Below are 14,033 nucleotides of genomic sequence, written 5' to 3'. Positions count from 1 at the left end.
GCATTTACATACCTCAGAATGCCAACTGGTCTATTTGTCGAAGAAACAGACCACCTACGTACCTACTGGTCTCAGGACAGTATCTGGTCAAGTTACTGTATAATATTTGACTAACAAGACAGGAATCATGGGAACAAACACACATTCTGGGTCAAGGAGTTCAAATCCCAAGGTACTGTGGAAAACTACATTGCATCCCCTCCTCCCCCTTATATAAGCTAACCAGCTCCATCTTAAATACAGTCTTATTCCACTACTCCTAAGGGAAAGCTGTTGCAGACTTCTATGCCTCCGTTGCTTAGGAACCATCTTTTCTAATTTCCAGACTAGGTTTATTCTTGGATAGTTTATACCCATTTGTTCTCATACCTCAAACTTAAGCTCTTTTTTACCCACCTGTGTTCTTTCACTCATATTTTCACAAAGAGCAACCTCTTTCATGCTTTGTTTTCCCAGATCAAACAAAACACTCAAAGTACCCCTCAGGGAGCAAATTCTCCATTCCCTTAGTCATTCTAGGAATCAGTCCTGTACCTCTTCCAGTCTGAATGCCCTTTTTACTTATGAATTAGGAATTAGACACAATATTCCAGATAAGCTTTCACCCATACCAGGAAAACTCAATACCACTTTACTTCTTCAAAGGAAAATATTCGGAGAACAACAACAGTATACTTGTTATCCTAATTCTTTTCACAGTTGCTAACTTTGATATGTTGGTCATCCTTAACTGTTATAAGAACATCTTCACTTTTTTAATGCTATTAATTATGACTCCTTTTTCTACTGTTCATGTCCTAAGGTCTCAACTTCATTCTGTGCAAAACCTTCTTTTGCATTGATGATACACATAACCTCTCCAATAAGTCAGGTATCTTATAAAAACAGCCATTAGATTTCTCTGACAAAATCTTCCTCTGTCAAGAGCTGTGTCACGTCATACTCCATTTTCCTCTTACCTCCATGTATAATAACTTCTCTTTCTGAGTTTTAACAAATCCCTAAATATTAAGGTCACACTAATGATGGAGTAACTATCCCAAACCACCTTCTTCCTCTAAACATAGTGACTAATTTTGCTGCTCACCAGCCATCCGATACCCTTCTGCCTTGACATTTAATAACAATTCTTGCCTTTAATTGCACAGACCACCAACTTCAAAATTCCAGAGTACACACTATGTAGTCCCACTGATCTGCACCCTGTAAGTTTTACTTTATGGAAATAATTTTTATAATCTCACTTCAGTAAGACCTATTTGCCAGTCTGTGCATGTTCAAAACTGTCTTCATTGGAAATTAAGGCAAACTTTTCATGCAGTCTTTCTCCTGTATCTAAACTACTTTTAGTCTTAATTCATTGTCTCCATGCTTCCTTTGACAAAACACGTGGTCAGTCTTTTTCAGGTTCCCTGCTTACTCCTGATGCTCCTCTTCAATTTGCTATTAACCTTGTCAGATCTTGCATCTCCACTACTTTTGTATATCAAAAAAAATAATCAAAGTTTGGTAAGAGCACAAATATTTTATACAGTTGCCAGAATTATCTGCATTTACTGCTGTATCAGAAGATCAGCCATGCCAGAAGTAGCTAAAAGCACCTTATTGAATAAACCGTGAATATTGCTGTAAAACTGGAATTGCAAGAACCCTTGGATGCTAAACTAAGCCATAGCCTTTGCAATTTGAATGTTCATTTCGATAATTACAATGATTAACAGCTTTTCATGACATTCTGAGAGATGTTTGGGTCTTTTTTTTTTGCTTTAGTTGGGCCTTTGTTTGCTTATTTTTCCCCCTAAATGATGTATGCCTAAAACATGACTAAAAAGATTAATGCCACAAGGTCTCACCAGAGCTAGAAAAAGAGAAGGAAAGCTAAGGGTGCTTAATTTCAGCTTTACCTCAGATGTTACATCCAAATTATTAAAAAAAAAAAAAAGAAAGAAAAAAAGCAATAACAAGACCTATATTATCAATATTTTGGTTTTAGAACACACTGCACAGCTATTACAAAACTTACTTGAAGGAAAAAAAAGGCTGCAAAAACAAAGTTCAAATTTAGGATCACTATAGCAACAGAGAGGAGGGAGGGGAAAATTACCAGATTACTCTCTCAGATCATCAAATCCTTGAAAGAATAAATTTAGATTTGAGCTTCAGTCAAATGAACTGAATTTATCCTATTAATTAATGATTAACATATCAAATTAAGGATTAAATTAAACAACCAAAAACTGCAGTACAAGAAGTAAAGTAGCAAATACAAAGTTTCAGACTGAATGTCCTCACCTTTTTCTTCTACCATTGAATATTTGGTATCACAACAGGACTTCAAACCAATAACTGAAAACAAATACAGTGTTATTTAGGAAAGTATCTAGTCCTGATTAAAGGTCTGCAAAGAAAGAGGCACTCAGAATCTCCCTTATTCTTAATTAAGTGACTCCAGTACACTACTGAAAATGTGCAATAATGTGCACCCATTTGACTTGGAGATGCAATGAATTTCCAAAAATATAGTTCAGTTATTATAGAACTAACATATTTCAGCAACATATATGAACACAGTAATGACCTAATGCCCTGAAAACCAGAGAATGCATAAATAAGCTTAAACTCTTTAAAAAGGTGACATCATGAAAAAGAAACTCAGGATCCCCTAAGTAACTAATTACTCACATCTCTTTTCATTATGCAACCTTTAGCATTCTTTGAATTTTGGGTTATTTTAATAAATGCTTAAAAATTATTAGCATAACGGACACTATTCCAGTATCAATAAATATCACACTTACGTTAATGACCAGAAAAAGAGCAAGAAAAATTGCAGACTCAGTCTTTTTGGGAGATCTGCTATTTTAATACTTTAGCCCACTCACATTAGATAGGATCCCAAACCCATTAAACGTGCAGCTGAAGTGGCAAATGGAGCTACAAAGGTTTATTTTTGACATTGTTAGCTTTGCTTGAGGCATGAAGGGGTGTCTCCCCACTTTAGTAGTAAGTATTGACCCATAAAGACTCTAAGCCTCAGGCAACTTTTCCACCAGCCAGAATGTTCAATTAATAAGGCTGCCCTCATAATTTGCGAGACTGCCTAAGTCCAGCTTTTCTGGCTGACATTCATATTTTAACCATGCTTCCCAGCCTTCTGTTCACCGTTTCTGCCTTTTGTTGACCAGCTGCCAAAATGCTCTTTATTTTCTGGTGGCTGGGCAGGCCAAAGGACAGTTTGAGAGACTACCTTCCTCCAATTTGTGCAGCAAACTAACTGTGCAGCAAACTGCTCACTGTGTTCTCTGTTCTTGGCTCCTCCTCAAGTTGCTGCAGTGAGGGAAAACTGGAGAATACTGGAAGGACTACCATTCCATAACTGTGAAGCAAGGGTACAGGATTCTTAACTGAGATTTCCTTGTTCCTAAATCAACATCTCCATTAACAGACTGGAACTGAGTCAAAGAAAGTGTCCCACATCAACAATAAACACTACGGCAGATCCAGAAGCAGTCATTCCACCTGCCAAAATCCTTACCCTATGCTACAATCACAAACATCCTCTCTTTCCAGAAGAGAGGCAAGAAGCTCCATATAAGATGATCCACGTAATTCAGTATCATCAAGATTAGCGCAGGTTCTAACGTAGATTGAAATAAAGTGTGAAAAACACACAGGAAGATATTCAGTTCCAAGTAGCAGCAATCAAAGAGAACAACAGGATGGTCCTCTCCAAGTCCAAGGCATGAAAGTTCACCACCTTTCCTTGACACATAAAAGACATAACAGCTTTCCTTTAGATGAAGTTTTATCTCCCTCTCCATCCAAACCACGTATGATTCACTTGCTTTGGGAAAGATCTAAAGAATTTACTAACTTTTTACCTAAACTGCTACATAAGCAAACAGGAAAAAAAAAAAGATTAATTTCCTATTTACAGTTGAGATCTAAGCAAACATGTAGAGATCACTAATAATTTATTTTTCCTGACCATTAATAGATTCCAAAATAATTTAATATTGTACTGCAAATGTTCAACATAACCAAATCAATTTTTACTGTATATTTCTGGCCACCAACACTTTATGAAAAATAACTTACAAAAATGAACACCATTTGCCTGACATCTTCAGCCTTAATTCATTCATAAAGATATAAAGTTGTTCTGAAATGCTTCCAAGTTATCAGTTATAACCAAAATTACCAGAATACTTTTGAAAACTCACCATCCAATAATTTGCACTTTAAGTCCAAGATGGAGGAAAAAAAAACCCCACACCTTGCTGTACATGCTAGTAGACTTGAAAATGATATCCACAACAAGGAAAGGAAATTTGCTTTGGAATCAAAATAGAATCTTGTGCTTTACACTGAATCTGTTATTCAAATCGTATCGAAGTGACATTTAAAAATGAAGCAATACTTTAGTTGTGTAGAATTTTACCTGACAATTGTGAAAAACTTTTTGGTAACTGAAAGCACCTAGAGAAAGATGACAGAAATAACGAAACATGATTTCCTATCAACTGAAGTCTCCTATGCTTCCCTATTGACCTTTTTTTATCCCAAGTCCTCATGTTCCCCTCTACATCTTGCACAAGTCGATCCTTGCTCCTCACTTCACCTTAGCACTGGTCCACCCAGGTTGGACATGCAAGTGGCAAAACACACTACAACTGGTTCGGAGGTACCCATATCCTGACTGTCAGGCAGGCGTGTAACGGCTACACAGTCAGACGCTCCTGCTGCTCAAAACAAATCAGGAGCCATGCCCCTCTCTTAGTGTGGGCATGAGTTTAGGGCTTAGATTATCACATTACTGGCAGAAACGGTGTGTGTTTGAAGTCACCATTTTCCTGTTAAATTCAGCTGAACAAAACTAATTGGTTCAGAAGTTTAAGAGAAAAAGAAAACGAGTCCCTTCAACTTCGGAATACTTTCAGCTGTGTTGATTCAAGATTAATATGCAAAGCTATGTTAGACAAGACTTTTTGGAGAAAAACATCCAAGGATACTGCACCTCTCAATTAACGCACAACAGCAGCAATGTCTTATTTTGCTGAATTTTAGTTGGAATGGATGTTTCACATGCATACATACTTCATAGATTTTCAGCAATATTTTGTAATGACAATACCTAAAGAAATTGTTTCATCTGTTAAAAGAAAACTAAACTCAAAGTATGCCCTATTCTTCACCTGCAATGTCACAATGCAGGAACAGTAACTTTATGTACAGTAGTATATAACAAAAATAAAAAGACACCAAACAAACAAAAAACCCCAAACAAACAAAACAAAAAAAACAACAACCACACACACACAAAAAAACCACCAAAAAAACACAGAAGACAATCTTCATGGGCCAAGGTTTTCTCAGATACTTGCTGGTTTAATCTGGCGTTAGCTATATTAAAGCTGAAATAGTGTATCAGACCTCTCAAGATTCAAGATCTAAAACAAGACAGAAAGAAAAAGCATACAAAGCACCACAACAAGAATTTGAAATTTGTACATACAAAACAAAAACAAACCCAAAATAAACTAAAATAAGTTTCTATGGCTGCAAGTCAAATTACAATTTTTACTCCAAAATTGCTTTTACATGTTTACTGCTTCCAACCAAAACCCTAGAAGATCTTAGGTATAGTAATTTGATTTTCCCCTAATCTTCGGTGCATAAATGTACTGCAACTTAACATTTATCTACTCATTTGATGTGCAAGTATCAAAGATACCATAAAGTGTTACTGATTAACTGCATTTACTGCTCACTGTTTCCATGACCCCTTTTCAGCAATTCAGTTAGGTGTATGGAAGAAGTAAATCTCAAAACTCTGAAATATTTTACTCCTTTCAGATTTCATGAGTCAAGATCTGAAAACCACATAACATAACGTGTAAAAATCAATAATTTTAAAAGACAAAACTGAATATGGTAGTCAATTAAAAATGCAAAAGATATTTGATTAGTCTAAAGAGCATGGAAACCCCAAATCTCAGTTTTAAAGAGTAGCTCTTAGTAGTTCTGGAGCCAAATTGAAATGCGCTTTCATGTACATTGATTTTTAATTAATCTGCAGGAAATACCACTAAAATAGTGATAGCGAAAAACTTTTTCGATGCCCCGCTTGCTAACACAACTGATCTGAGGTTGAAAGGTTGATCTTTCACTGAAAAATAACTCTACCCAACAGAGCAGCCAGAGATCATTTCTCAAAATGCAATCTAACAAGCAAGGTCAAAAGGAGAAAGTTAGGAAGGTGCTGAAGTTGTTACTCCTGTTTGGCTACACCTTCAAGGACAATATTTTCATTTTCTTCTTAACGGTCAAAGAATCAATCCAGCAAAGCCAGCAAGCATACCTGCTGGTCAGCCAGCTTGATTGGTAGTAGTTACGCAAATCCATCTCTATGCTAAAACTTAATTTGCCCTGAAATGAAGAACAGTTAGACTTTAAAATTCCCCAGAGTAGCACTACTACTCATGTTCAAGACCAGGACTGTTAGTTAGAATGTTAAACCGCAGCTCTCATGACAAATGAAACCATCTCAGCTTATACGTGGACTTGAAAAAGCAGTAGTTCTAAAAAGAGTGTTCTTCCTGGAGTCTCTGCCCTTACAACTTTTGCAACTACTAACCACTAAAATTTCTGAACTGACAAGACCACGGTAAACAACATCCTCTGATTGGTGAGGAAAGAAACCAATTATTTGCTTCAATTTGACTAAAGATTATCAAGATTATTCTCAATAAACAACAGATGCTAACTGAGATGGTAACAGATGTTATCAGAAAGTTATGTTGAACATTCCATTAAATTACTACAGAAACCTATTATTGTACACACAATACTTTAAAATGATAGGAAAAGAAACCATAGAAAAGGGTAATTTCAAAGTAAAAACTATCACAGATCAAAATATCTGTATAACTAGTACTTTTAAAGCATTACTGCCTCTAACGAAAAGAAGCTTTGCTGAGTAAATAAACTGGTTTACATTATTCACACTTTACACCTTTCTTTACCAACACATTTGTACAGCTACTGTTCTCAGCCCTACCAAAAAGGAGTATTTTTGAAGAAAAATGCTGAATAAGTGGCAAGACTAGGTAATTTTTCCTATTCCCCTGAGAAAGCCAATTAAATCATACGAATGAAAATTGCAAAACTCAGGAAATCTAGGAACTTCTACTGTTTTTAAAAAATACACACTTTTGAATCTGTTAATGTAGAAGATCTATAATTTAACAGCAGAGTTTTAGACAGGTTCCTCAGCAGATGTCAAATGACTTGCACAACAGAATCAGCACCTTAAACTTATATTCATATCTGCTCACAATCGCTTCTTAAATATAAGGCACCTATCGCTCTAAAAGTGTCTAAGAAATATTTAGTTACAGTATTAATTACTAATACAGTGCTATTTCAGAGATTGCTTTCTGCCATGCAGCATGGTCCAAGAGTAAATTCTAATTTAAAAGCCATAAAAATCAGAAATTTAGCATTATTTTTTACTTCGTGTCGTCATGCCTCAGGCGTCCTCACTGAACAACAGAAGCGACACTTCTCTGATATGCTCTCCTTCATAAAAGTAGCAGGCAAGTTTTGTTACTATGAATTTTTCCCTCAAAGCAGGACTGGCTCATTTGCATAGCAAGTTTGGGATTTACAAATTACTCACTATTCACCACTGCTACAGTTCTTAAATAATTAAGAAAACTATTTCTACAGCTCAGAAAAGCAGTGGGTACAAGATTTACTTCCTAGCTTCTGCAGAGTGAGAAAGCACTTGTCACATAGAGTTGTATGCCTACTAGCAACCAACACGCTAAGCATTCTTCTCCTAGTTTGAAAACTCCAGTTGCAATACTTTGTTCTATTTATTAACAAAATTAGCTACTTCAAAATTCAGCTTTTTCCTCTTATAGCAAGTCACAGAACGTTGGGTGAAGAGATTTGTTAAAAGCACTTCATGCTGCGAAGCTACCCTTCAAAAACTGACACTTGAATGGGGCGGAAGTAGCTTTATCCTTGCTCCTGTGAAAGTCTCTCAGTGCTCAAATGGGTTTGTCCACATAATCTCATCAAATGATCCAATTCCGTACATGCAAAATAACATTTAATATTGATGGTGAATTTCAAAGAACAAGAACAGAGTCAAGTCATTTTCTGTTGGAGACATCTAAAAAGAGCTGTCACAGAAAAATACCGATTCAGTAAACAACCTTCTTCACTCCACAGCATTAGTGAACCATAATCTAATGAACTTACTGGCACAACACGCTAGCAAAAGCGCTCATTTCAGATGAAGCACAAACATTCAAGTTTCTCACACCATTTTATAATAGTCAATCACAAAAAGAAAACACTCAGGGAACACAACACTTTTTGGCTAAAAAGCACTATCGTCAGCGTGGAACCTCATTTAGAAAACATAACTCCAGTAAAACTGTGAGATACTTAAACATGCATACAAAGTAATGCACATATTATCTTGCTACAGTGAAGATGTAAAAACTTGCAATTTCCTCTTCCTCATAACTCTCCTAAGAAAATCACCAAGTTTAATTTGCATAATTGAGGCAAACGACATAGAATGTTATGTTTACTTAAGACTATTTTTACACAATCACATCAAATCTGCTCACTGAATATAAATAAATGCTAGAGCCACCTGCTCCAGAAGTCCAGTCCATAGCTGCATTTTTTCTCACTTATACAGCTCTAAAGAGAATATTTCATTATTGAGGTACAGAATTGTTACATTGATCAATTTAATAAAGAAAAATGGAAGCCTACTTTAGAAATAATTTGTATTTCTTTATTTTTAAAACAAATTATTTTGTTCCATAAAAAAGAACGAATTTGCAGCAGTTAAGAACTGACGAGTATTCTGTTAGCACATTCAGTCACATTACAAGAACCCAGACCCGTAAATAGCCTGTGTGCATGGAGATACCTGTAGCTTTCAGCAAAGCATACAGAAACAATTTAGCAGTAGCTGCATTTGAGAACTTACAAGCCGTGTTTTGTAAAGCTCCATATAAAGACATAAGCCACCATGCAAAACCAGAATACTTTTAGTATGTATTATGATCTATAGCAACTTTCCAGAAAGCGGAGAATAAAACAAAACCAGCAATAAGCTTTCACCATCAAGCTACAGCAGTAGCTCATGAAAGATTTAAACCAAGTGCTGTTCCTAGCCCCCTGTCTCAGTACAACCATAGATATTTTTCCAGCTTGACTGGATTTTCCCCCTCCCTAATTGCTAGTTTTAACTAAAGCCAACATAGATTAAGGAACAACCTTAAATGCAGCATAGAGACTGTGCAGTAATTACGTGCAGAAAGACGTGACGTTTTGTATCAAAAGCAGACACTGGAAATACTAAAATATAGATACCCCTTCCAGCAGCGGAAACAAAACAACTGCCCGTCTACTGCTGCTGCTGGTACCCTGCCAATCAATAACACCGCACAAACGCATCACATCGCCTCCTTCATTCCTACGTCCTCTGCGGACGATTATTTGGACACTCTAATGCCTGCATTTTGCCAAGCACAACCAGCAGGTCACCTCGCAGTCTAGAAGAAGGGGCAGGAGAAGCAGAAGGGCGGTGCGGGAAGACGCCTGCAAGACGCATCGCTTGGGTGCAAAGGAGACTGAAACGCCGAGCGGCCGCTTCCTGCGGCGGCGGGAGCATCCCACCTCGCTGGCCGCGGTGGGCACGGGCAGAGGGATCGCCTCTCCTGAGAGGGCTGACAGGAACCTGCCCCTCCAGCCCTTCGCCGCCCCCGCGGCTCAGCCCCCACCGCCCCATCCCAGCCAGCGGCTAGAGACCACCGCCCTCTGCCCCCCCACCACCCCAGGGACCCGAAACCCGCCCTCCCCGCCCCAGCCCCTCACCGCGGCCACCCTGCGAGCAGCGGGCGGCTGTTTTTTCCGCACACACCCCCCTCCCACCCGCTGCCTGTTTTCAAGGCAGAGACAACACCTCCCCTCTCCTCCCCTCCCCTCTTCTCCCCCTCGCCGCCCCGGGCTGAATAAGCCGGTTCCAGCGTCTGCGCCCCCGCCTCGCCTCCCCCCCTTCCCTTCCCTTCCCTTCCCTTCCTCGCAGCGCCCGCGCCCCTCTGCAGCGCCCGCCTCCCCCTCACAGCCTGCCCGCCGCCAACGGCTGCGCACCCGCCCCCGAGGACCGTTAACGGCTGCGCCCCCCTGCCGCGCGCGCCCCCCGCATTCGTGTGTGTGCGCGCGCCCCCCGCATTCGTGTGTGTGCGCGCGCCCCCCGCATTTGTGTGTGTGTGTGTGTGTGTGTGTGTGTGTGTGTGTGTGTGTCCGTCCCCGCCCGGGCCGTTGCCGGCGCCCCCTGCGTCTCCCGCCGCCACCCCCGTCGCCCTTCGCAGCAGCGCTCACCCGAAGCCAGATGAGAAAAGGCGGCCGGAGGAAGCGGGAAAGAAAGGGCCGCTGCAGACGGTCCCCCCCGCCGAGGCTGTCGCCGTCGCCGCTGGCCCCACCACCGCGCTCCGCCTCCCGCCGCTCCCGCCTCCCCCACCGCCACCGAGCTGCCCCAGCCCCCACCTGACAGGGTGCGGCTTCCCCCGGCCGCAGGCCAATAACCGCGCCGCCCATTGGAGGGCGCACGCCTGGCGACTAAGCGGCTCTCCCATTGGCCGGCGGTCAGGAGTAGGGGGGGAAGGAATGGCGGCGGCTGAGGAAGCGGGTTACCTCAGCCGCGGCCGCGCTCGGCGGGTCGTGGGGCTCCGGGCCATTCCTGAACGAGCGGGCAGAGGCTAAGAAGAGCCCCCCGGCGCGGGGAAGGCGTTTCTTGTGGAACCGGATCCCTTCGGAGAGGAGCAGCGTGTCGTCTGGGAAGCTTATCGTGCAGCAGGCTGAGAGATAGGGACAGAAATCAAGCAATTGCCAGGGAAGCGTTCCGATAAAGGGTTCTCTAACGCGCGGCCGTGGCGGTATCTAATCGCTGGAAGCTCAAAGCAGGTCAAGATCGATCCAGAAGCGCAGATACCCAGTGAGCGGAATCAAACTTGAGAACTCTGGCGGTGAGGGTTAGAGACGTCTGTCCAAACTGAAGGTATTTAAGTCAGTCGAGTATCCTCCGGGTGTTAAATGTCAGTCTCATGAGAAGTTGTATACTTGATTCAGGAAGCGTGCAGATAGGAATCCTGTGTACAAATGATAAAATCTGATTAGCTCTTTATACATCATCCCTCTAGATCTTCTAAATCTTTTGAAGAGCTCTGTGGCTAGTATAACCCCACTGTTTGTTAGTCACTGCAAATAAAGCACCAACTGTAAAGTTAACTTGTTCTGGTAGCTATCTTTATTTTCTGTACATTTTTACTGTCATTTCAAGACTGCTGCCTTACCCTTCTTTTTGGAAACTGTTGCATAGAATAGTGTCTGCCTCAGGTCAAATGAAGAGTTAGGGGTCTGGGAACATGTTTTCAGAAATACTAAACTCTTCTCCTCTGTTATCTGTATCCCCCACCTCCAAGTAATCCATACGACAAGAAGAAAAATAAGACTCCTGTAGCAGAACCTGATGGGTGCCTTCAGGTGCCATAAAACATCTCTCCCTTGGAATATAGGAGGAATCTAGTTTGCTCCAACCACCTTCGCCAAGCAAACACACTCCACTTACCTAGTTTACGCTTTCTGGCAATTAATCTTCATTTGTTCACTGTTCAGAATGGAAAACCAGGCCCTAGAGATATACATAACCTTCTATGTCAATTCATCCATCAGAAGTGGTGGCTCAGTTGTCAAGTGATAACACAGAATGATTATGGCACATGTGACAAGACAACACTACTGGATGTAGATCTGCCTAATCAAACATGTCCCACAATAGGACATGTATTAGTGTAATTACTAATAATTACCAAATAATGTTTGAATTTTTTTTTGTAAGAACTGTTCTGTAAGCCTAAAACATTAAAGTCACTTCACCTGTCTAATGGTGAACCCCATTAAACCCAGTGGATGTGTTTACATACCAGATAGCATACTTTTGTCCTTGTTCAAAGTCTAATCAAGGAGATCTGCAGGTGCTCTGCACCTGCAAGGTCCAGCCACCTGCCTTGCACATTGTCTTCCTCTTGAGTAGGCAACAGTAGATGACTGTCAAAACTCTCCATCATCTTGACCTCTCTTTCCCTTCCTCACCATAGCATTCAACACATAAAGCTCTCTTTCTTCTTGTCTGGTAAATGGGAGGATGGATCCGTGTTAAAACTAACTCATCAAAGAAATACTGCTTTGTTTTAAAAGGAATGATTTTCCTCTCCAGCTCAGTGCTTGGCTGTAAGACCAACAGTGCCAAGAAGGAGGGGGACATTGAGGACAGCAGCAGTGCTGAGGGACTGGGGGAGAGCAGGGTCATTTCTTCCACAAGCAGTGCTGGCTTAAAGTGTTTGTATAACTAGCAGGTGCTGTGTCACAAGCAGCTTATGCTGATCAAAGGGTGTATTTTATCATCACGCCTGTTTGCTCTAACAGTGAAATGCTGCAGAAGAGTGCTGTTCCTTTACCCCTCTCTTCTGCTGTCCTACCCTGTGACTTGCCCAAGGTCACAAGTTCCCGCTGTCCCCTTCTAGCATTCCCCCCACCCCTTGCATCATATCCCATAATCGTGAAAGCAGAAAAGATATTGTTTCACCTGAGTAAGTAATCTGATGGAAAAATCGGGGGTGAGGGAGGGGGCGAAGCCTGCTTTCTGCTGAATCAGCACACTCAAAACAACTCACTCTGCAGCCCGAGACTGCTACAGCTGATGCATGACGGTTTTAATCTTGCCTGTTCAGTTTTTCGCCTGACCAGATTCCTGAACCGCCTCTACCCAGCTGCAGGAACGGCACTGCTGGTGCAAAGGCAAAGGTAGGATTACATGGGTAGAAACATAAGGGAGGGCACATACATACTGAAGCGGTACACAGTGCTGCAGAAATGCGGCATCAAAGACAATCTGAAAAAGCACTTCTGCATTATTTAAGACATGAAGAACTTGCCTGTCTATGGTAATTCTTACCAGCTGGGTTCACAGCATTACAGCTACAACAAAAGGTACAATATGAATCCATGCAGTATTTTTCAGACTGTGGTATCTGACCCTTTTAAGATCTTTACACTGCTGGCGAGGGTCTAAGAAAATGACCAAGACAAGCTTGTTGCCAGGAAGCTTGCACTTGCTGCATGTGTCCTGGAGAATGGTTACTGGCCCTTCACAAAGCAGAAGAGTACCACCACCTCCCCACGAGAGGTGTCAGAACACGGTATTGTTTAAGCGGAACAGACATTCCCATTGCTGCCTCATCCACAGTAAGCTGTACTCCTTAGGAGGCTCAAGCATCAGCAGCACTGGAATCAACACGCATCAGTCTCAAATAAAAAAGTCAATGCGAATGTATTCATTTACAAATTATTTTAGTTTGGCTTTACTGGGTATCAGAAAAATACTACTGTACAATTATTTTTATGCAACTGACCTCTTTACCTGGCATTAGCACTCCTCAATGATCATTTACAGCTACCTGTGAGAAGCACAGTGCTAGGCTGACGTCACAAATCTGGCATCATGAGATTTATTTTTTCCTTTATATAGGATGCACTCATCCCACGTAAGCAGTTCCACGTCAGTTTTCTTACCTGTAAACTGGGAGTGACAGTATCAAAATAGATCTTTCCCTCTTGGCCTCCCAGAACCGTTCTGACAGTCTGTTGAGTGGGCAGGACTTGCTTCCCTACTGTCATCATTCATTTTCATCTCACGCAGACCTTTTACTCCACTTCTCCAACAAAGTTCTGGTTCCTCTAAATAAAACAACGCCAGCACGTGAATTCTCTGCTAGTTTTGCCACGGGCCTTCAAAAACAGAGTCTTAGTATTGCAACTTCCTTGTCAGGTGCCAGCAAAGTAAAAGCCAGTCCCTAATGAGTCACACCAGACTTGGAGCAGCGGGAAGGGGTGCACAGACACACACAAATCATCTTGGGGTACAAAATAACCCAAGAGCA

General features: G+C 41.3%; 1 protein-coding gene across 32 annotated transcripts in view; it reads right to left on the bottom strand.

Annotated features, from left to right (window-relative positions):
- Positions 1-10,572, bottom strand: part of ADD1 (adducin 1) — a 63,893-nt gene extending 53,321 nt beyond the window's left edge. For 8 of the 32 annotated variants that reach the window (XM_074587432.1, XM_074587417.1, XM_074587434.1 and 5 more), the window contains exon 1: positions 10,417-10,562. The gene's annotated coding sequence lies outside the window, so the exon portion shown is untranslated. Of the gene's footprint in view, positions 1-9,909; positions 9,996-10,185; positions 10,249-10,416 lie in introns of those variants that run through there. The other 24 variants (XM_074587445.1, XM_074587431.1, XM_074587413.1 and 21 more) reach the window with 14 other exon arrangements.
- Between the last annotated feature and the right edge of the window lie 3,461 nt (positions 10,573-14,033).

This window comes from Larus michahellis, chromosome 5, assembly GCF_964199755.1.
Source record: "Larus michahellis chromosome 5, bLarMic1.1, whole genome shotgun sequence".
Classification (NCBI taxonomy): Eukaryota; Metazoa; Chordata; class Aves; order Charadriiformes; family Laridae; genus Larus; species Larus michahellis.
Note: the sequence above shows the minus strand (reverse complement) of the source record. Positions and strands in the feature narration are given on the sequence as shown.